We start from the raw sequence: 22,434 nt of genomic DNA on the forward strand, positions 1-22,434 counted from the left end.
CTTGCCATTTCATCCTGTCACTCTCCTTATATTCTCTTTTGCTTTTTTGCACATTCAGTTTTTGTCTACTTCTGTTTTTGTTTCCATTCTTGCTTGACACTGATATGCTTCTGCTAAACTAAGCAGTGAAGTCATCTTAGACTTATTCCCCTCATGTTTTAAAACTTTCATTATGTTTGGATCTGATGAGGTCAGCATATATGTATTCAGTCCTGTGATTGCAGATCTGGACTAGTAAATCAATTTCAAGGAGGCACATACCTCCTTCAGAACAAGGAATATATAATCTTGGTATGCACTGATTTTTATATTTCATTTGATACGCATGAAGAATTTTTCTTGTTTTCCTGTCCAGCTCATCCAATACCTTTTGAGGCCAGTTAGTTGCCCTAAAAATGAAAGTTAGAACAAGAATAGCAAATTGGTATATAGCTTGGACTTGTTCCTCGATGTCAGGGCTGTTTTTAGTGTTAATTTTAGTCTTCTAAAATATTCTTTACTGAGTTTTGTTTGCATTTGTTCATGTTTTATTGTTGATCCTTCATTAATTCCCAAATATTTATACACTCCCGCCTACTCAACTTCCGTTATATCACATTTCTGACCCAGACTTATATGTGTTACAGCTTTGCTGCTTTAAATGTTCCTTTTGCACATTTATGAAGATCATATGACATTCGTAAATCATCTGAGAAAGTTGTGACCACTTCCAGTTGTGTTTTCAGGTCTTTATCTGCTGAACAATACAGTTTTAAATCATCCACAAAAAGAAGATGAGAAGTCTTTACATTTTGTTGTGTTCTGGGAGCCAAATTGTAATCTTGACCTAATCTGTTAACTAGACATCTAAATGGGTTAAGGGCAAGACAACAGATCGATGTAACAAAGTCATCCTGGAATATTCCCCTTTGAATTGTTATTCCTGGAATAATAATTAATTTATTTATTTTATTTATTTGACATGTGTTAACCAGGATGGTCCAACTGGGCATAGCCCTTTTTCAACGGAGGCCCAGGGAGAAAACTCCACATTACAACAATAAAAATAAGAAGTTGATAAAGTACATGACAAAAATGTAGAAATACTTTGACAATGTAAGCAATGATAGTAAAAAAATATAACTAGAATAGGGGAAGGATTCAAGTTGGATGATTACAGAGACAAGTCCAAGTGCTATTTAGATGGAGTTTAAGTGTTTTCTTAAATTCATGGACATTGAAAATATTTCTCAGGGGAAAAGGAAGTTTTCCCATTGGGTGGCAAGAAAAGAGCTGTAGAGATACTGTCCAATTGATTTTTTAGGTTTGTAAATTTGCAGAAGTTATTAGTCAGAGCTTCTGAGAAATTGAGGGGGGAGTAGAGGGAGATAAATGCAGAGGTACTTGGGCAGGTGGAGGGTTTATTCAGGATAGAATGAATAACTAGAAGTTGAGAAAATAAGAGTTGATTCGGAAACTCTATTCAGCTGAGAGCCCTCAGAGCTAGGCAATGATGAGATATAAAGGACAGATTAGCATCGAATCTGGCTAACTTGTTGTAGGTAGATTCTAATTTGGAGATAAGTGAAGACTGTAGATTAGTTAGAATTTGTGAGCCATAGAAGAGATTAGGAAGGAGGTAGGCATGAGCTAGTGAAATTCTAGAGTCAGGGGTGAGGAACCTTTTATTTTTGTATAATAGACCAAGCTTTTGGTGAGTTTCCTTAATGCAGTGATTTCCATGTAGATCAAATTTGAGCTGATCATCTATGGTAACACCAAGGAGCTTAGTATGAGTTTTGGAGGTAATGAAAATGTTATTTAGTGTGGAGATGGTAAATGAAGATTTAAGGTGGTAGAGGGATTTATGGAGGAAGAGGAGGAGTTTTGTTAAGAATAAGTTGATTGTTAGATAGCCAGGTTTCAGTAAGGTTGAAGGATGTTTGTGTAATGGTTAGTAGATCAAAAGGGTTGTCAGCAAAAGAGATGATAGTGGAGTCATCAGCATACTGAATGAAGGAGGACTGGGACAAGATTGGTAAAGTTGATTAGTAAAGATTTTAAAAAGAAGGGGACCTAATATTGAGCCTTGAGGAACACCCATATTGATGGGTAATTTGTCCTTTATCATGGCTTAGCTGCAGTGTGGTTTGCCACTGTTTCACTGTCACTGTAATGTAATTGATCAATGTAGGGCGTGTCTTATACATCTGTAGCATTCCTTTATCCATGAATGGGGGATGCTGTCAAATGCTTTTTTTGAAATCTATCCATGCTATACTTAAAATTCTTCCCCTTTTTGCAATTCTCCATTATGACTTTATTTTTAACAACAAATGATCCGTTGTTCCGTATGACTTTCTTTTGTTACCCTTGTGTTGTATTACTATGATTGAGTTTGCTTCTAAATGACTACAAAGTCTGTCAGCATTAATTCCAGTGTATAGTTTATTCATTGTTGGAAATTAAGTTATGGGTCTATAGTTTTTAGGATAGCTTACAGGTTCACTCTTAAGGCGGAGTATCGTTTTTCCTGTAGTTAATCAGGTCGGTGCCTGTTTGGGGTACGCACATAAGTAGTACTTACTCAGAGCTAAGTCTTCTTATAAAGATATTAATACTTTTAGCCAGAAGTTATGTATTACATCTGGGCCTGGGGGTTTTCTAATTAGGAGCATTTATTAATTTTGTTTAATGTTTCTGGCCCCACTTCATGCCATTTAACATTTGAACTTCTTACTGTTAGTTTTACTTCTTCTATCCATTCAGCATCTTTATTATGTTCTACTGGGTCTTCGTAGATATTTCTCCAAAATGTGGCTATTTCTTCTGTTTTTTGGTGGTGTTTCTGTTCCTTTTGCTTTGTTTCCCATTTTTTATAACACGTTTTGGGGTTATCAATAAATTGCTCATTTTGTACTTTTCCTTTATATTTATCTGCATATCTTTGAAGTTTTTCTGTCTGTCCTGATATTTTTAGTTTATTACTGGCAATCTATTGTATGGTAGATCCCGGTCTGTTCTAATACTGCACATTGCTTTTATCACGTCTATCTTTCTAAGTATTTTTGTTGATCTGATCCTTCTTCTATACTCTTCTAACAGTGACACTTCTTGTCTTAATTGCTTTATATGTTTTTATATTCAATAACTCCACAATGGCATTTGATTTCTCTCCTTCCTTTTCCTTATTGCCATTTTTTTGTGGTAAAGCTTGGCTGCACAGTAATATATCCTATTTACTTCTGATAATAGTCTTGATTACCATGTTCATTTGTTTTATCAGACTTCTAACATTTTGGGTCTTACTGACTTTCTGTAATCTGTTTCTTTTATCGAACTTAATATGGCTATCCATCTTTATTTAATCCAGAAATTATTTCCTTAGATCATTTTCTTCTAAACTGAGGGCACATTCTTTGTTCACCATTGTCTGTGGGCATTCTACAGAAAGTTCCAGAACATCTTTCTGTGGCACATTCTCTTCAGTTGCATATTGCATCATCCATTGATCTTTCATATGGTAACTCATTGGTCTGTCACTCCACAAAACTGACTGCATCAGAGTTGTCAGCATTACCTACTCCTTCCCTTACTGTGCAATTTCAGCTAAACTTTTTTACTGGTTTCCTGCTGCAGGCTCCAGAGTATCTTCATGTGGCAACTTATCAGATGCTTCTTGTTCCACCTATTTCTCCTTAATTTGGGGACTCACTGCTCCATCATGCTGTGACATTACCAGAGTTGAATTACTAAATCCTTCACTTTGCAGGTAATCCATAGCTTCAGTTTGTATTTCTTTAACTTCTTCATAACTAATCCTCTTTTCTGCTTTCCCCCTTTGTTTTCTTATTTTTTGTATTGTAAAATTTTCCATATCCAAACTTTGGCTGTATTTCTCTTCAGATATATTTTGTGGTGCTTTTTGTATTGATTTGTTTTGTTTTCTTCTTTGCATAAATAATGCACCATATTAAATCTCTTTTTCTTTCCCATGTCCATATTTCTTCTTCAGATGTCTCTCCCTCTACCTATTTCTCCTTACTTTGGGGACTCATTGATTTGTCATGCTGTGCCATCACTAGTGTTAGACTTACTACACCAAATCTTTCACTTTGTAGTATTCTGTAACTTAAGCTTTTATTTATTTAACTTCTTCCTTACTAATCTTTTGTTGTATGTTCCGCCTTTGTGATCTTATTTTTTGTATTGTGAAATTTTCCATATCTAGGTACCTTTGCCTGTATTTCTCTTCAAATATCTTTGGATCTGCCTTTTTTTTTGTATTGTTTAGTTAGACTTTCTCCATTGTATAAATATTACACCACATCAGATCTTTCTTTCTTACCCATATGCATGTTTCTTTGTTATACCTTTCAAAAATCTCTAGGTTTTGTTGCTTATATTTTTGCACTTCCTCAGTTGCTTTTTTCCCAAATGTAACAAGGTTTCTTGGTCTGTGTAATGATTTTCATGAATCTGTTGTATTAATGAACACAAATGTGCATTTGAAGCTTTTGACAGTTCTTCTCGTGGAAGAATTTTTCTTTCCTCTAATTTCACTCTTAACCTTTCTGAATATCTTGAAATTCTGGGCTTTTTGCATAATAGTAACAATACATTATTTCTTTCTTGTATTCAGTAGTCCACTCCATCATCTTTATGGCTGTTTTTTGCCTGACAGTTTTTGTGTTTTTTTGTGGACTACAAATACTTCCTTCTACAACAGGAGGGCCATCCTCCCCCTGAGCTTGACCTAACCCCATTGTAGGAATGTTTCCATGTTTTAAGGATTCTACAATGCCATTGTTTCCAGTCCTGGCACCAGTACACCTGCTAAGATTGGGCAATTTTTTTATCCTGGGACTTGTGCACCCAACTGTCTTTTTTTATTTTTTAACCTACTTCTGTCCATTATATATGTTATAAGAAATACAGGTTAAATATCACTGTCATCCTGGTGAGATTTTGTAAAAACAGGATCCAGCTCAGGAAGGGACTCACCAAGACTTGACGATAATTAAATTCCAGCAATACTACTTATCTCTGCTTGCTGATTTTATCATCTCTCCATCCAGACCCTGTATAATATTTTTTTTAATCATGTGCGATACATGGTAGTTGAATTTCATCTGGCCATGTATGATTATACCCAATAATTTTGTGTGCTTTACTTGTTCTATCATGGTGTTGTTGGCAGAGATGATGGTGAAAAATGTTGTTTCTGTAGAGACATGTTGTGGGATGAAGAGTTTCTCATGTAAATATAAAAAAAGTGATGAAAGGAATGGAAATGTTTGAATTTAGTGCATGACCTCTTACCTCTACTGTGTTAGCAAGGGTCATAAATGAAATTACAGTTTACTTCAAAGAAGTCACTGAATAGAACCATGAAAGGCAATTAAAAAATGTGTGGAAGATTTTGCGTATTGGTATTTTTTGTTGTTTCTGGGTACAGTATTCCCTTTTCTCTGTTTTCCCTAGTTTGTTCATGGTCACTCAGTATAGTCTTTGACCTTTTGAATTTTACACACACACACAGTTACAGTTCAGTTAGTCAACAGTAATTTCTGCAATGTAAGTGAAATGTTGTCCGTTTTTAGTGAAGGGCTGTCCGTATGAATATTTTATTGGTTGACGTCCGGGTTCGTCAGCAAAGGAAAGTGATGGGGCTAAGAGTTTGTGTGCAAGTTTGTGTGTTTTAGGGTTCAGGTAAAGGTTATATAAGGGGATACATTTAGAGTACGTGCAAGGGTGAATGTTTTAGCATTATGGTAATAGCAGGTGAGGGGATAAATTTATTATGCATAATGTTTTTTCATACGTGTGTGTGTGTGTGTGTGTGTGTGTGTGTGTGTGTGCGTGCGTGCGTGTGTGTGTGTGTGTGTGTGTGTGTGTGCGTGTGTGTGTGTGTGTGTGTGTGGTGAGTGCCCAAGCTGTCCTTTGTACAGTGGTAGTATTATGCAAAAGGTAAGCTGCATGGTCAGGGGCAGGGGCAGAATTAGCACACTGCTAAACCGCGGGTGAATTTGTGGTTACTCGTCCATTTGTCCAGATTATGTTTGAATTGTGTAAGAGAAGTATGTGGAGATGAAGATTATTTTTATTTTATGCTTACATTTTCAAGGTTGCTTCTAGAATAAATGTAATCTCTGGTCTTCATCAAGAAGTTTCCTGCAGTCTTTAGCATCTGTCTGAAATACTACTAGCTCAGGCAAATGAGACTTCAGTTTAACATTTCATTTGAAAAGCACCATCTTAGGAGTTTATCTACCCTTTCCCTACTGTGCTGTGACAGTATAGAAATAGAAATCCTTATGCCATGTCCATGATTTGAATCAACAGCCTTTCACCTTATCAGGACCAAAGTGAGGCTGTAAGACAAGTTTTTTTTTTTTTTTTTTGGTTTGGGAGACTGGGCCAGCCAGTCTTATGCTACAAGTATTTTTATCAAGTAAAATCAAATTTAGTCCCACAGTAATGACAGGCGCTGATAGACACAGCACCTGTAAGAGATATTCAGTGAGCCTGAGGGTTGTAATGAGCTGGGGATGGGGGTGTATACACCTGTCTTGGAAAGCCAGGCATCAATAAAAATGTATTATATTTACCAGTCATTCTCCAGCCAACTATTACACACATTCAAGCACCAGTGTGATGACATAGTCAGAGGAAGGTGAATATGAACAGAATAGAGACCACTGTGGGATACAGTAGCAGGAAGCAACCGACAAGCAATATGACAAGAAAACAAGAAAAGAAGTGAGACTAGATCTAGATTGTGTGTGTGTGTGTGTGTGTGTGTGTGTGTGTGTGTGTGTGTGTGTGTGTGTGTGTATGAGTGCGTGTGTCGTAAGTAGGTTTGGGGGCAAAAGTCTTAATCTGGGGGTTTCATGGAAAACTTTGTTCTTACTTTTAACTTGGACTTCTCATTGATGGGATGGCCATCTTGACTATGTGGAATAAGTGACTTTAATATATAAACTTGACCATTAGATCTACTGCAGACCATTAATCAAAGATGAACCTGTCTCACTTCAGCTACATTAAAGTTCTTGTCTCTCAGCAATAAAAGCAATCAGTGACTTTCTTTACTCTTGGGAATTTACGCTGTGCCTGAGCTCTACTGGTCCTTTCACTGAGTTTGAAATGCTGTTCATCCTACAAAATATTTCCATATGAATAATAACCAAACATATCTATGCAGATAATGTACAGCTTTAATTTCCTTTCTAAAGCATAGTTCTTCCAAAGTCCTAGCTCTATGTTGCATGGGAATATCAGTCTGGGTACTATATAAATTTGCCTAGAACATTTGATGACTCTGATTTTTTCCAGATGGGACAAGTCATCAATGTCATTCACAAGGTTTTTCTCTGCAGCAAATTGCATACAGCAGTCCTGTAATATCAGGAAAGCACTGAAAGTGATTCCACAAAGAAATGATAGTACTAACTGCTTTCAGATGAAAAGACTGTGCAGTCCCTTTATTTATTTACTTTAATTTTCATTTGTAAACAAGCAGCTGGACAGAAATACTTTTTTGCAAAGGTAAAACAGAAGCAGGGGCTATTAATGTGAGTCACACAGCATGCTAGTGGGGATGGTGAGAATTAAGCCCAGCACTAAAGGATAAAGCTTATTGATAGCTCATAGACTTCACCTCTGTGCTTTGTACACTCCTGTCAGGATACTGATAAGCAGGCTGCTGGAATAGTAATGAAAACTACTGCAGTTTAGATTGCAACCCTTAACATGCAGCCTCATGCAGTGCAAATACCATTTTTTGTACTCTATAAGTTTTTCTTACATGATGCAGCAATCTGCAGTGGTTATGTGAACAAATTCTGGAAAAAGGAGAGGATACAGTCCTGATAATGTGGACATACTGATATTTCAAACTGTGGGTAACAAAGTTAAGGACTGAGTTCAGTGGAAAACACCATACAACATTTCAGCTTTAAAAAGCATTTCTGAAACTAAAAATGCTGCTGGGTTTTATAATAAAGGGCAGAGATGCGGAGAGCGGTAAATCTGCCATCAGTCAAAGCAGTTGATACTGATCTACATAGAACAAATTTATGCACTGTAAATTTTAAAGTTACAAGCAAAATAGTTCAAAAAGTCTTGTATATTAAAGTTATTTTAGGATCAACTTCAAGAAGAATGCACACAGCAGGACCTTGCTTCATTATTTTCAAAGTAAGGCACTCCTTCCTGGCAGCAACATCAGATAATCTTTTCATCCAAAAGGAAAGTCAAAGAAATACAGGATGCCTGATTACCAAATCATCCGGAACTGAAGAAATTGCACCTTTATTGCTTGCATGTTTTAAACTGCAGAACTTAATTGGACCCCTGGGGAAAGGGGACATGTTTGTTAAGTCTTTTTGAAGTGCAGAATATTCAAACTTTAACCAGCCACGAACTTTATCTGGCACTCTGAAAGGCATGTGCTACATAAAATATTAATAATGACAGGCTTTAACTCAGCACTTGAATGCCGTGACCTGTACTGTTCTAGCAATTTCCTCAGCAGTGCACCGCTGGCTATTTGATTTAGAGGCACTGTCTACCACTACATCAGTATGGAAATGGCTCCATGCTGAGACACTTATTTCATGCAGGTGATTGTACAAAATAGTATTATTACATTTCTGACACTGCTTGCTAGATGCTTGTGCATACATTTTTGTGATTGAGGTCTTGTGTATGCCACACTTCAATGTTTAGGAAGAATGCCCTTGCACATGTGCAGCAGGGCACATAGTTAGCATCCTAAGTTTTTATATAAGTGTAGTGCCTTGCATTTGTAGCTTGATTCATGCCATGATTAGTTTAATCTGATTTGAGTATACCATGCTGCTTGTTGCTTTGACCTCTGCTGGCACGGTGTCCATTTGTGCATTCTTATGGAATCTCCAGTTACCATTTGATTTTGTCTGTTATTGCAGAATGCTCTACAAAGTCACTAGACTAAGTGGCAAAGTTCAGACAGCAAGAAAGTAGGGACACACTGTGAATTTTTTAAGAAGTAAATCCTGTTTCTGCAGGATGGTTGAGTCATATTTCAGTGGTAAATATTGCAATATCATGCACTGGAGACTCCATCTCACCGTTTAGTGACAATAAAAGTGAGGAGCCAACCTGCTGGTAGAGATGGAAACCTCCCATTTGTGATGATGGAGGTCTATGCACATTTAGTGCAGCAGGCACTGTAGGCTCGTGAGGCAGCTGCTGCCACATCTATTCCTCTTATAGGGGCAGTGTGAGCTTCTTTCTGCTTTAGTAATAGCCATTGGTGGAGACTAGGGTCTGTTGTCTAAGCAGATAAGTGTCAGGAATTGTCTGGAGTCCAGCTTTCATACAAATAAAGTGAATCACTAACATTTCCTTAAAGTGTGGAGTCAGATTTGTTTCATCTTTAACCTTCTGTGTAGAAGTATTCATAAGTATTTATTAACAGAGGATATATAAATACTTTTGGGATATTATTCTGATTAAATCTAAGTCCAGTATTCCATACTTGTGTAAATAGCTGCTGGCTGCTAAGGCTGAATTTTCCTGTAAGATATTTCATTTGTTTTATCATAATGTTGGAACATTACATGTAAGTCATCCTTCCTTTGTGTTCCTGTAATCTGTTATTGTTCTGCTCCAGTAATTCACACAAACATGGTTTCATTCTAAATCACATGTAGGATTGTCACTGTGCCATCTTCCTGGTTTCATTTGGTCTATTTTGACCTACTGATGGCTAACTCCACATTGCCAAGCATACCAACCACACTGTCTAACTACTCTGTTACAAATTTAAACCAAATCAATGGCATTTTATTAATATTACAGATATTAAGATGCACCCCTTGAACTGGAGGTAGTAAGAACTTTGCCTTTACACTCTGAACTCTAAATATACCATGTCTGAGATTGCACTGACTTTCAGAAAAGCAAATAAATTTATTCCATTTTCCCCAAGTTGCTGTGACCAAAAGAGTAGTAAATTTATTGAGTGGAAGTGTAGTGTCAACAGGCTCCACATGGCTACAAGGGGGCACAGCTCCCCTACAAAAATATTACAATTCATATTGTATTCAATATACTGCAGTGCTAAGACAGTCTGCAGAAGGCTGTGTTTGGAATATACTACTTTGGTACTTCAAAGTCAACCCATATCATTCCAGGTTCTGCTGTTCAACTCCTACTAGGTGTGATGCTTAACAATTCTACTTTCAGTGAATGAAAGCTTATGTGCATTTCTGATTTGTTTGGCTATAACTCATCCAATCAATACATACACACTAATAACCCAAAACTGTTCTGGGCCTTTATCAATAAATTGTTAAATTCAAGACAAACTACACAGCTAACACCAAACAGACAGAAACAAAATTATACCTTAACTAACCAATTAAATAACCACTTTATACAAACTGTACAGTTATTAACCCACCAGGTGACTAATTAAGCTCTTAAAGTCCTACTCAATCAAATAACCTCCTTCAACATTTTTCCTTCCAACCAGTTCCCATAGATAGAATCGAAAAATACCTCAAAAAAATGAAGATCAATACAACTGCCCCAACAATCTGCCTGGTGACTATCTTAAAATAGTTGAGGCTATTGCATATCCAGTTTAAATTCCAATACATCAGTCCATATCTGGAAATAAAGTCCCCTCACTATGGAGAAAAAATGCATTATTCCACTGCACAAGGGTGGAATCAGTTTAGATTTTTTGAACTAAAGGCCATTTGCCATCTTGCTGCTCCTATGAAAAATATTAGAAACATGTATTCATTCACAACTTCTCAACTGTCTAATAGATAACCATCTCCTGCTTTCGACCCACCATCTCTTCACTAAAGTGGTTCCAAAGCTATCTCTCAAACTGAGCACAAACAGGGAAATTGAAAACCTTCTTGCCTGTAACTATTTAGTGTCCCACAAGGATCTTTACTACGCCCCACAGTTTTCAACGTATTCATCAATGACCTCTACACTGCTACAAAAAAAATTCTACTCTATTTCAATATACTGATGATGTGACCTTAATATGCTCTATCAAATCTCTCTTTGAACTCCAAGACCTTACACAAAAATCATTCTTATCAATTGAAACATGGGTAAACAGTTCCCAACTACTACTAAACTCCCCAAAAATTAAATTACTGCTCTTTACCTCACAGCACATCTCTATCAAAACACCATTTTCACTAACATTTCTGCCAACACGATGGTGTTATCATAGATGACAAGTTGAAACTCAACCACCATTTAACACATGTGCTTAAAAAACTCATCAAAAACTAGATACATTGTACAGAGTGAAAAGCTACCTCACTCACATAGCCAGAAGACATATAGCCTCTCCTCTCTTACAACCATCTCTCTTCCATGCTGCCCTAATCTTCACTAACTTTCAGGTCTCACAACTGTCCAAACTTGAGCAATATTATAGTAAAATAGCCAAATTTGCAGTAAACTATAACAGTAGAATACAGCACTGCCTTACCTTAAGAGAATTAAACTGGTTAGAACTATCACACCACCTAGTTCCTTCTCAGCTAACTACAATACCCAGACTTCTCTGTAAGTCAGAAAGTTGCCCTGTCCTTAACAACTTAATACAACACTACTACCTGAATAGAATGTTATGCTCTGGAGGAATATCACTGATCACTCTAACCTAATCATCTTACTACGGTGGTGGTGCTGCGGTAGCGTTGTCGCCTCACAGTAAGATGTTGTCCCGTTCGATTCTCAGCTAGAGCGTCTTCTGTGTGGAGACATGCGTGAATGGGCATACCTTCGTTGAAGGTTGTGCATCAGAGCTGGCAACTCTCCACGTAAAAATCTGCTGCCAATCATTAGCAGGAGGGAGTTCTGCTTTGGCGACCCCTAACCGGGAAAAGCCGAAAGACATAACAACAACTCTAACCTAATCATCTAATACTGTAGGTGAATCTATATTCAAATAGTGTAGTCAAACTATGAAACCATGTCCCACTACCAGTTAAATCCTTTCTGAATGCATAATCATTTAAAACACAACTAAAAGTTCATCTATCATATTGATGGATCTGCTTCTGTGTATCTCCAGGATAACTGCCACTATTAGCTTCAGCTTGTCATTTCTCTTCATTCAGTATTCTGTGTCCCACAAATTTATCAATGTCCCAATAGTTACATTTGCATCTCCCAACCATTTATATAGTTCTGTGATACTGCTCACCCCTGCCTCTGTACTTCTACCATAACTATTATGATAGATATAAGATCTATAAACCTGCTTTATACACAACCTCTTAACTACAATATTAACATTTTCTGCCCTACATAGCTCCTTCCCTCCTCAACATTTCTTTGAATTCCTAATCACTAATCACACAATGTATTATCTGCCTTATAAACCCATTAATACACATCTTCAAATGCTCAATGTTCAACATCCATCTGCAGTATATTTTATACTATAATTGTTTTCCTTTATTTCATACGAATGCAATCTCATTATCAAATGAATATGCAATTGTTAATGTATATTACTTAATGTCTTTTCATTTATATTAATGAATGTCTGTTTAAAATGCTTTTAATATGCAATTTTCTTCCTGGGCCTCTTCTGAAATGTTTTTTTTTTACTTAAATCATTCAGACAAACCCAGTAAGCAAAAGCAAAATAAATAAAATAAATAAAACTTACACTTCACTGAGAGAATAAGGTCCTTTTAGCCTAACATGTAGCAATCTTAGAACTGGCTGCTTGAAGAAGGGAGTGCAGGTAGGTAGACCCCTGTTTAAGGGGGTGCATGGAAATGAAGATTTCAATGTTTCCATGAAGGCAACCTTGTTTTCAGCAATACTGCTTTTACTCATATTTATGTGTTTTTCCATTCATCTGTGTGGGTGAAATTATGTTGGATATGACTGTTGCATTATGTAATCAACCATATTTGTAAATAATAATGAAAAACTTTTATTGTTCCTCACTTTCACAGTTTTTCCTTTAAATATGTGTTTAGATCATCATGAGACATTTCTTTATCTGAATAAAACTTTGTTTAGATTTATATTTTTGTCAGATTTTCTTATTTTTAGCTGCTCTAATCATCAAAATCAGATGAAATTTGAAACAGTGAGATTCTTAGTTATTCTCATAATGGCACAACAGTATTATAATTTTCTGTTTTTTTTGTGATACATTTATATGGTTTCATCACTACATGCCATTTGCAGAAAGGGGGCAACTTTGCCCCTCAAGGCTTCGATTTATAAATCTGGCCAGTGTTGGTATGCGTGATCTGGCATAACATCTTTGATTCTTATTAGACTTTTTTGTGACTGGTTCCATCATGTTTGGACTATGGTGCACCTTGTTTGTGAAGAGGGACAGGAATGCATCATATAACTCAAGGATTGAGTTTACTCTGTGTATAGAGTCATAGACAAATATGAGGCTATCAGTCTGCAGGCTGTCACAAGCCTAATCAATAACCAGAAGTCAGAATCAATTTTAAAAACCTTAGCAACTATGCGAACCCCTTACGGTAAACATCTATGAACATTTCCTTGTAAATCATTCCCACTAGTCCCCTCTCTAACTCCTTTGGCTTTTGCTGAATAATTTCTAACAAATTACTCTCCCAGCTTGTAAGGCATTTTAAGCTGCATGTGGTATTCCAACTGCAGTCCTAGAAACATATAGAGAGATAATAACACATTCTTATCCCTTAACTATGCTTGCAAACAATATTGCCTTTGTGCTACCATCTTTCCTTGAGCAGCATGTTTAGATTCTAAATAATGATCACTCCTAAATCCTTTTTTTAACCAGGAGCTAACCGTTTCCTTGCTATCTCAGCAAATAACATAAATGCAAATCACTAGCACTGAACTTTCAGCGATTATTGAGGTTACCTTTTTCCCCACTGCTGTGTGAATGTGGAGTTAGTAAGTCATATGTGTGTGTGTGTGTGTGTGTGTGTGTGTGTGTGTGTGTGTGTGTGTGTGTGTGTGTATGTGTGTGTGTTAGGGGGTATTACTCCATCTGGGGAGTCAAACCCTTGTTTCTTTAATCATGGAAAGTGGTTTTCAGCTATGCAGAGTCACAATAACAGCACTGACTGAGGCTGTTATCAGCAAATCAGCATAAATCTTTTAAACCTGACCCCAGTGTGAAATTGATCTCAGATGAGATTACATATACTGATCATCAACTGATTGAAGTTTACATGGTCAGAGCTAGCTGAACAGATAGTATAAATAAATTTTGTTTATCTTTTCCTGCCAGAAGACTTTCCTGTATCACATTCCTGTGTTATAGCTAACTCCAAGGTTGCTAAACCTCTGAAAAAGTTATAAAACAAAATTATAGAAAATTGCATTTATCCAGTTAGCTCTGACCAAAAGAGTTTCAGCTAATTAAACACCATCCATATGGCCAATCACCACCTAACCCTGGGTTGATATTCTTCACTTATAAAATTTGGAAGAACTGAAGTGGAGTTACCAATCTTACACTGTGATTCAGGTCACTTCCCCTCCCTCTCAAGACTTGGTCCCCATGTAATGCTGTCCCCCACCTTTGCTGTTATCAGCAAAGAGAAAGTTCAGTTTTCCGTACCTTGCATTGTATCAGAAGTACTGATCTTAAGTAAGGATAAACCCAGGTCTCATTACTGTAGGGCATCTCTTGTACCTGTTTCTCCCTTGTAGCTCCTGTGTGTGAGGGTTGTGATTCATTTCGCATGATAGGAACTCACTGCATACACATTGATTACTATTCTGAATGCTATTTGTTACAAAAATGATCATAAGCTATTCTTCAGTAGAATTTACATTATGCTTCCAACATTAGCATCAGTCTTATTGATCACTTTTATTACATATGTGAAATATTTAGGTGTTTTCTAGCCTTTCACCAATGAACGGTTGAAAAACAAATCAGGACTGGACCTACCAACATGCTTGATAGCGCAGAATATGGAGGAAATAGTTGCTCTAGGGCTAGGCCTTTGGCTTTGCTTCTTCTCGGTGCCATTATACTGTTCTGTATTTATTTGCTCATAATACCTTATCAGATCATTCCATTTTCGAACTTTATCTCTTTGATATACATGCATATATTTTCCTGTATTTAGCCATTCACTCTGAGACAAAGCCTGGAACAATGAGAATTAATACCAGTAATTAGTTCTGATGTAAAACCTAAAATTTGTAAACAAACCTGGCTAAACCTCCTAACTTATATAAACAAACTCCAGGTTGCACAACCTTGGAGAAAGGGAAGGAAAAAAAGTTCATGAAGTTCTTGTTTTGATGAGTTGCACCCACAGTAAGTTTGTGTCTGATAAACCATTAGGCCTAATTACCCTTAAAGGAGTTGCTGTATAAATTAACAGAACATAAAAATAGTTTCATTAAATCTACCTTTATATGAAAGACAACCTTTTGAATATGTCATTTTCTTTGTCATGTCTAATCAAAAAAAAAACAGCAAAAACGAAATATGTTCATCTGTTAATTGATAATGATGGAAAAAATATAGCTTAAAGCTAATTAGCTGAGTTCCATCAGACTTTTAATTTTTAATAAGGTAGTTTTATTCATACTAATACAGAATAAGAGTAGCGCAACCAAAAAAACAGCCATCCTGGGTGGAAATGCTGGCAAACACAGCTGTAGAAGCAGCATGTACAGAAAAATCGAATGTCCAAGCTTAAAATAATACATAAAAATCCACTTTATTAATAATCCGTTAAGCGCTTTCATCTCTATACACAACTAACTAGGACTTCATTAGAACAATTAAATTGGAATTAATTAGCCTTTATATAGTACAGCTTATTAATCCACTCTATTAGGCTCTTAAAGGAACCTTGTCACAATAAAAATGCCCAATCTAAAAGATTAAAATAACAATTAAATACAATTGAATGACTCTTGTTTAAACACTAAAAACATAAAGTTTACACTTTTTCTTATAAATAAGCTGCACTATATAAAGGCTAATTAATTCCAGTTTAATTGTTCTGATGAAGTCCCAGTTGGTTGTGTATGGAGACGAAAGCACTTAACGGATTGTTAATAAAGTGGATTTTTATGTATTATTTTAAGCTTGGACATTCGATTTTTCTGTACATGCTGCTTCTACAGCTGTGTTAGCCAGCATTTCTGCCCAGGATGGCTGTTTTTTAGTTTTATTCATAACTTACTGTCAGCACTAGGTTGGGAAGTTTTGTTTTGGATCACTATTGAAAGGAGGGTTAGTGGACCATCAAGATTAGCACCCACCTCCTCCCTGATCACTGTACTAATGTGTGCTAACCCTAATCCTGCCCCTAATGTCAAACTTACACCTTACCTTAAAAAAACCCTTTCTGCAAAACCACACAAGACACTCAGACATGAATGACATATATCATCACATACAGCGCTTAATTTATCTCCTTTTTTAGTTCTTACTGTAACCCTAACCCACAAAAATCTGCAAACCTGTACACACAAACACTCCTGCCCATAATGCCAAAACCTTTGATGTTATGTAGTCCTATCTCGCCTACATTCTTACCCGTGGGTTCGGAGCTGAATATCGGCTCTGACTCGGCCGATTATACTAGCTCGAAGTCTTTCATTGACTGGGCTAAGCAGGTATCCCAAGGTGCACTGCTCCATATCCCCAGATCTCGTTTGCCGCTCAGACGTGGTCTCACTTGGCTGCGGCTAAGTACCCCCCTTTTTCTTGACTAAGAAAAGTTTTGATTCATATAAAAAGCTATTTTCATAGCTATTTGTCTAGATTTGTCTCAAATTGTCTAAAGTTGTCTAGTTTAGGATTGTTGTGTGGTATCCCTCTTACTGTTCCCTCGGGCTAGGCCCGTTTCAGTTAGAGGGCCTAGTTCTCCTCTCTTGCCTTCTGTGTCAATTAGGTCCAAGCCGTTTAGATTAGAGGTTTTGGCTACCCTTCCTTGTGGTTTGCTATCCCTTGTTTAAGTGTGTGCTAGTTTTTGGTGTGGTTTGATCACTGTTTAGTGTTGGTTACTGCTAGAGTCATTCCCGCCTTTTAGAGTGAATGCCTGTGTTTGTTAAAGACTTGGTTTTGCGTTGTGAGCACAGTAGTTAATATGTCTAAGGATACCAAGGAGCACAAACCTTCCGGTTTTAAAAAGTGCTCGAAATGTGGGTATAAAATGTCCATTACCGATGGGCATTCTATTTGTGTCTACTGCTTAGGAGCCATCCATCTTCAGGAATCCTGCAGTTTTTGTCATGCATTTAGCTGGCTCCATTGGTGCCGGCATCAGCTCCAGCCCCGTTGGCTCCTTCCTCGGGGTTCGGGACTCGGGATTCTTCGGTCGGTCCAGAGGGGGACATCTCGGGGCTTACTTTGGTTCTGAGCCTCCCTCTTGGTGCATCAGCTCTGGGAACTCCGACCCCCGTCATGGCCTCAGAGACTGGTCACTCCTCTGATTTGGGGGGGGCTGACCTTCGAGGCTATGCGGACCGCTCTTGCCAGATCATCAGCTACATCAGGCGGGTCGGTCACTCTGTCCCCCACCACTCCAGTGAGAGCTTCTGATCACCATCCATCCATGGACAGCAGAGCAACTCTGATACTGACCTCAAGGAATTGGAGGGGTCCCCCAAGTCATCCTCTGATGATGTTTCCTTCTCCGATATCCTGCAGATACTGAAACAAAGAGGTGACTGGCCTTCCAAAGCCCCTTCTGAGGAGGAGTCAGTATTCCTTAAGGCTTTTGGTGCTCAACCCTCTGCCTCCTGGGTGTCTCCACCCTTTAACGAACTCCTTGACCTCATTTATCGAAGGGTGTGGGAGAACCCCGATTCTATGGAGCCCGTGCTCAGGCATCCCAACAAGTTTCTTTCCACCCCCCAGGGCAAGGAGTTTCTATCTAAAGGAGTCCCTGTAGATGTCATGGTGGTGGTGGCAGCCACCCAGAAGGAAGTAGCAGAGTCTTCTTCATCCGTCCATCCTCCTAACAAGGAGTCTAGGACCATGGATCGGTACGAGAAGCGTACCCTCTCATCAGCAACCTTCACATTACGGTCGCTGAATTACCTGTCTGAATTCACTCGGCTCCAGAGAGATCTCCTCAAAGAGTTAGGAGATACTCTTGCAGGTAACATACCTGAGGAGGTGGCTCAGACGGTTAACGCCCATGTCTCTACCCTTAACTCCATTGTTAACCCATCCATGTGGCTAATTTCGTATGCAGCCGAGGGAGCGAGTACAGCAGCAAGCTCATGGGTCGCCCTTAGAAGGCAAGCCTGGCTGCACCTGTGTCACTTTGCGGAGACCTTCAAGTCTTCCTTCACTGACGCCACATTTGATGGTTCCTCCTTGTTTGGGACCAAAGTGAAAGACACCCTCACCAGGTGCGATCAAGAGGAAAAGACCCTGTCTGCCATAGGGGTCCATTTTTCCCTTCCTTCTAGGCCTTATCCCAAGGCCCAGCAAGGGGAGGGAGATGTGGTTCAAGAAACCACAGAGGTTTTTCCCTGCTGCACAAGGTGAACCCCCCTCCAGAGGCAGGGGAGGGGGGGGTTATTCAGGGAGATGTCGCCCCAGAGGCAGAGGAGGCCCCACAATTCGGGAGACTGCGAATCCTTTTGTGGCTCTCCATACTCTCGTTCCTGAGGGTGTGCCCGACTGCGCTTATCCGGAGCCAGTCGGGGGTCAAATTTCCTTATATCCTGAAGCCTGGGAAAGCATTACCCAGGACCGATGGGTATTACGGATAGTTTCTGGAGGTTATCTCATTCCATTCTCATCAGAACCCCTGCCAATCAAAAAAATCCCAGACGTACCACCCAGTCAAAGGGATCAAGCAGCCTCAGAGGTCTCACTGCTGCTAGAAAAAGGAGCCATCCAGCGTGTCCCCTCAGACCAAATCGGATTAGTGACTTACTCAAGATTCTTTTTGGTGCCGAAAAGAACAGGGGACCTGAGACCCATACTAGATCTCAGCCAACTGAACAATTACGTACACAAGTCCACGGTCCATATGGTCACACTACAATTGATTCTCCCATTGTTGGGAGAGGAGGTATGGATGTGCTCCATCGACCTCAAGGATGCTTACTACCATGTGAAGATGGACAGAGCATCCAGGAGTCACCTACACTTCCAGCTGGGAGCCAGTCATTTCCAGTTTTCAGCCCTGCCCTTTGGTCTCACCACAGCCCCCAGGGTGTTCACCAAGTGTATGGCGGTGGTGATGGCTCACTTGAGACATCAGGGATTCCAGGTGTTTCCATATCTGGATGACTGGCTCCTTACCGCTCTCACCAGGCATCGACTAATTCAAACCAGGGACACTACCATCAATCTATGTCACCAGTTAGGTATAACAGTAAATTGGGAAAAATCTGCTTTATTGCCCTTACAGAGTGTCACCTTTATAGGAGCAGAATTAGACACCATTCGAATGCGAGCATTTTTACTGCAAGAAAGCATCAGAGTACTGCAACAACAGATACACGTGCTGATGCCCCTGAGATAAGCGAAGGCAAGATGGGTTCTCCAGCTCCTAGGGACCATGGCAGCAACAATCATGTTGGTCCCCCTAGCGAGATTACACATGAGAATTCTCCAATGGCTCCTCTTTGTTCAATGGTCATTCCAAAGACTTCCACTGTCTCATCCCATCTTACTCATGGACAGATGCAAGCAGGACCTTGGTTGGTGGCTGTGCACCAACAATTTAGACGGGGGAAAGCCCTTCGTTCCACCCATCCCGGTTGCCACGGTGACCACGGACGCCTCCCAGATGGGGTGGGGGGCATTATCTTGACAGGGCAGTCCAAGGCACGTGGCAAGAACACGAGATACATCTTCATATAAACGTCCTAGAGATGAGAGCAGTGCTTCTTGTGTTGCAGGCATTTCAGAATGTCCTTCCTCTTGGGACAATTGCAATACACTCAGACAACATGTCAGTAGTGTGGTATCTGAACAAGCAAGGGGGAACCAGGTCTTACTCTCTGTGCAGGGAGGCCATGCGAGTGTGGCATTGGGCATTAACTTCACAACGGTTTCTGGTGGCTATGCACATTCCGGGGAAGTCCAACGTGATTGCGGACAGACTAAGCAGAGCTATCCTGATGCCTTACGAGTGGTCCCTGAATCGCCTGGTTGCAGAGCGAATCTTCAACAGATGGGGTCAGCCTTGCTGCGACCTTTTTGCCAGTCCCCTCAATGTGAAATGCAGCAACTACTTCACACTGATCCCCCCACAGGGGGAGTCACCCAGGGACGCTCTGGTTCACGATTGGCCCTCCGGTCTGCTTTATGCTTTCCTCCATTTCCCTTGCTGTCAAAGGTGATTCAGAAAGTGCAATCCTTGGGAAGCAGAATGATTCTGATTGCCCCACAATAGCCTCACCAAGTTTGGTTCCCCTTTCTTCAGCAATTCACTGTGGACACTCCTTGGACTCTGGACCCTCAACCAGATTTACTGACACACATGTCGGGACAGTTCCACCCCTCCCTGATGACCCTCCGGTTGACAGCCTGGCTACTCCACTTCCATCGTTAGTCAGACTTCATAATTTTTCACCGGAAGTGGTTCATATATTATCGTTTTCTAATAAACCATCCACTAGAAAAATTTATTTTAGTAAATGGAAAAGGTTTTCTATCTGGGCACATACCAGAGGCATTGATCCTTACACAGCTCCAATAGCTTCAGTTCTGGAGTTTTTGTCCATGCTTTTCCATCAGGGTTCTGCATCAGCCACCATCAAAGTTCAACTGGCAGCGATCTCTAATTTCCATGTAGTGAATGAGCCTAGTCTTATGGCGCATAGACTATGCAAGGCGTTCCTGAAAGGTACTCTATTGCTTCGTCCACAGGTGTCCGAACCTATCATGCCCTGGGATCTCAATTTTGTTCTACAAGCCCTTACTTTACCACCTTTTGAGCCTGCATCTACCTGCAAATTGAAATTCTTGACATGGAAAACAGCCTTCTTAACAGCAATCACTTCAGCAAGGCGAGTTTCAGAAATTCAAGCCCTCTCTGTCAAACCTCCATATTTAATCTTCCATAAAGACAGGGTCTCTCTCAGACCAAACCCCTCGTTCCTTCCTAAAGTGGCTTCCGTGTCTAACCTAAATCAGTCCATTGAGCTGCCTGTTTTCTTTCCCCACTTTTCCATCAAGGCAGAATGTAGATTTCACCAGCTGGATGTACATAGACAATTACGCTTTTATCTAAACCGAACAAAAGATATCCGGAAGTCAGACCAACTTTTTGTTTCTTTTTCCGAAAACCGAATGGGATCCCTGGTATCCAAGGTCACACTGTCTAGATGGATATCTAACTGTATCTCTTTCATCTTTCACGCAGGAGGTAAAGATCTGCCATTTATGGTCAAGGCTAACTCTACTCGGGCTGTTTCTACATCTACAGCCTATCAAGCCAGATTGTCAATGGATGATATATGTGCTGAACCTACTTGGCTTCTCCTCACACATTTGTTTCTCATTACAAATTGGATGTGGTCTCCAGGGGCAGGTCTTCCTTTGGCTCCACAGTTCTCAGGAGTATTTTCCTATGAGCCACCCAGGATGTAGGTGCTAGGGACACTGTCCCACGGGTAAGAATGTAGGCGAGATAGGACTACATAACATCAAAAGTTATGTACTCACCATAACGTTCGATGAATGTAGTCCATCTCACCTCACATTCTTACTTACCCTCCCACCTTCCCCCTGCCTGGAGGATTTAGAGGTTAGGTTGTCATCTGCAGAGTTCCCTTGCTTAGCTTATTCTTTACATGGATGTGATGGGTGCATGGAGTACAAATGAGTTTCGCAGCAAACTAGATCTGGGGATATGGAGCAGTGCACCATGGGAAACCTGCTTATCCCAGCCAATGAAAGGCTTCGAGCTAGTATAATCGGCCGAGTCAGAGCCGATATTCGGCTCCGGACCCACGGGTAAGAATGTGAGGCGAGATGGACTACATACATCGAACGTTATGGTGAGTACATAACTTCTTGTTATATCCAAATGTTTTGGTACCTTACCCAAACACGTTTGATCAAACTTCATTTAGTATCTCCTGCATTTGTCAGAAAGTGCATTCATTCACCTTCGCAAGAACTAAACTCACTCAATGAAGTGACTAGTCATCCCCATGAAGGTAATACACACACACACATTTATATATCTATATCTACCTATATCTATCTATATATGTACACATATATATGTATACACAGACACACTCTATATATATATATATATATATATATATATATATATATATATGGGTTCTTATTAAATGATCGAGGAAGCATTCTTTCAAATGCATCTTGATTGAAAAGCACGAAAAGGCAAAATAGCGAAACGGCATATAAGAGCATTCTTTCCCTGGGAAAGAAATCTCTTGGTCGCTTCCATTAATTTGCTGTTTTCGTGACTG

The sequence above is a fragment of the Protopterus annectens genome, chromosome 14.part0 (assembly GCF_019279795.1).
Source record: "Protopterus annectens isolate FY-2018-M chromosome 14.part0, PAN1.0, whole genome shotgun sequence".
Taxonomy (NCBI): Eukaryota; Metazoa; Chordata; order Ceratodontiformes; family Protopteridae; genus Protopterus; species Protopterus annectens.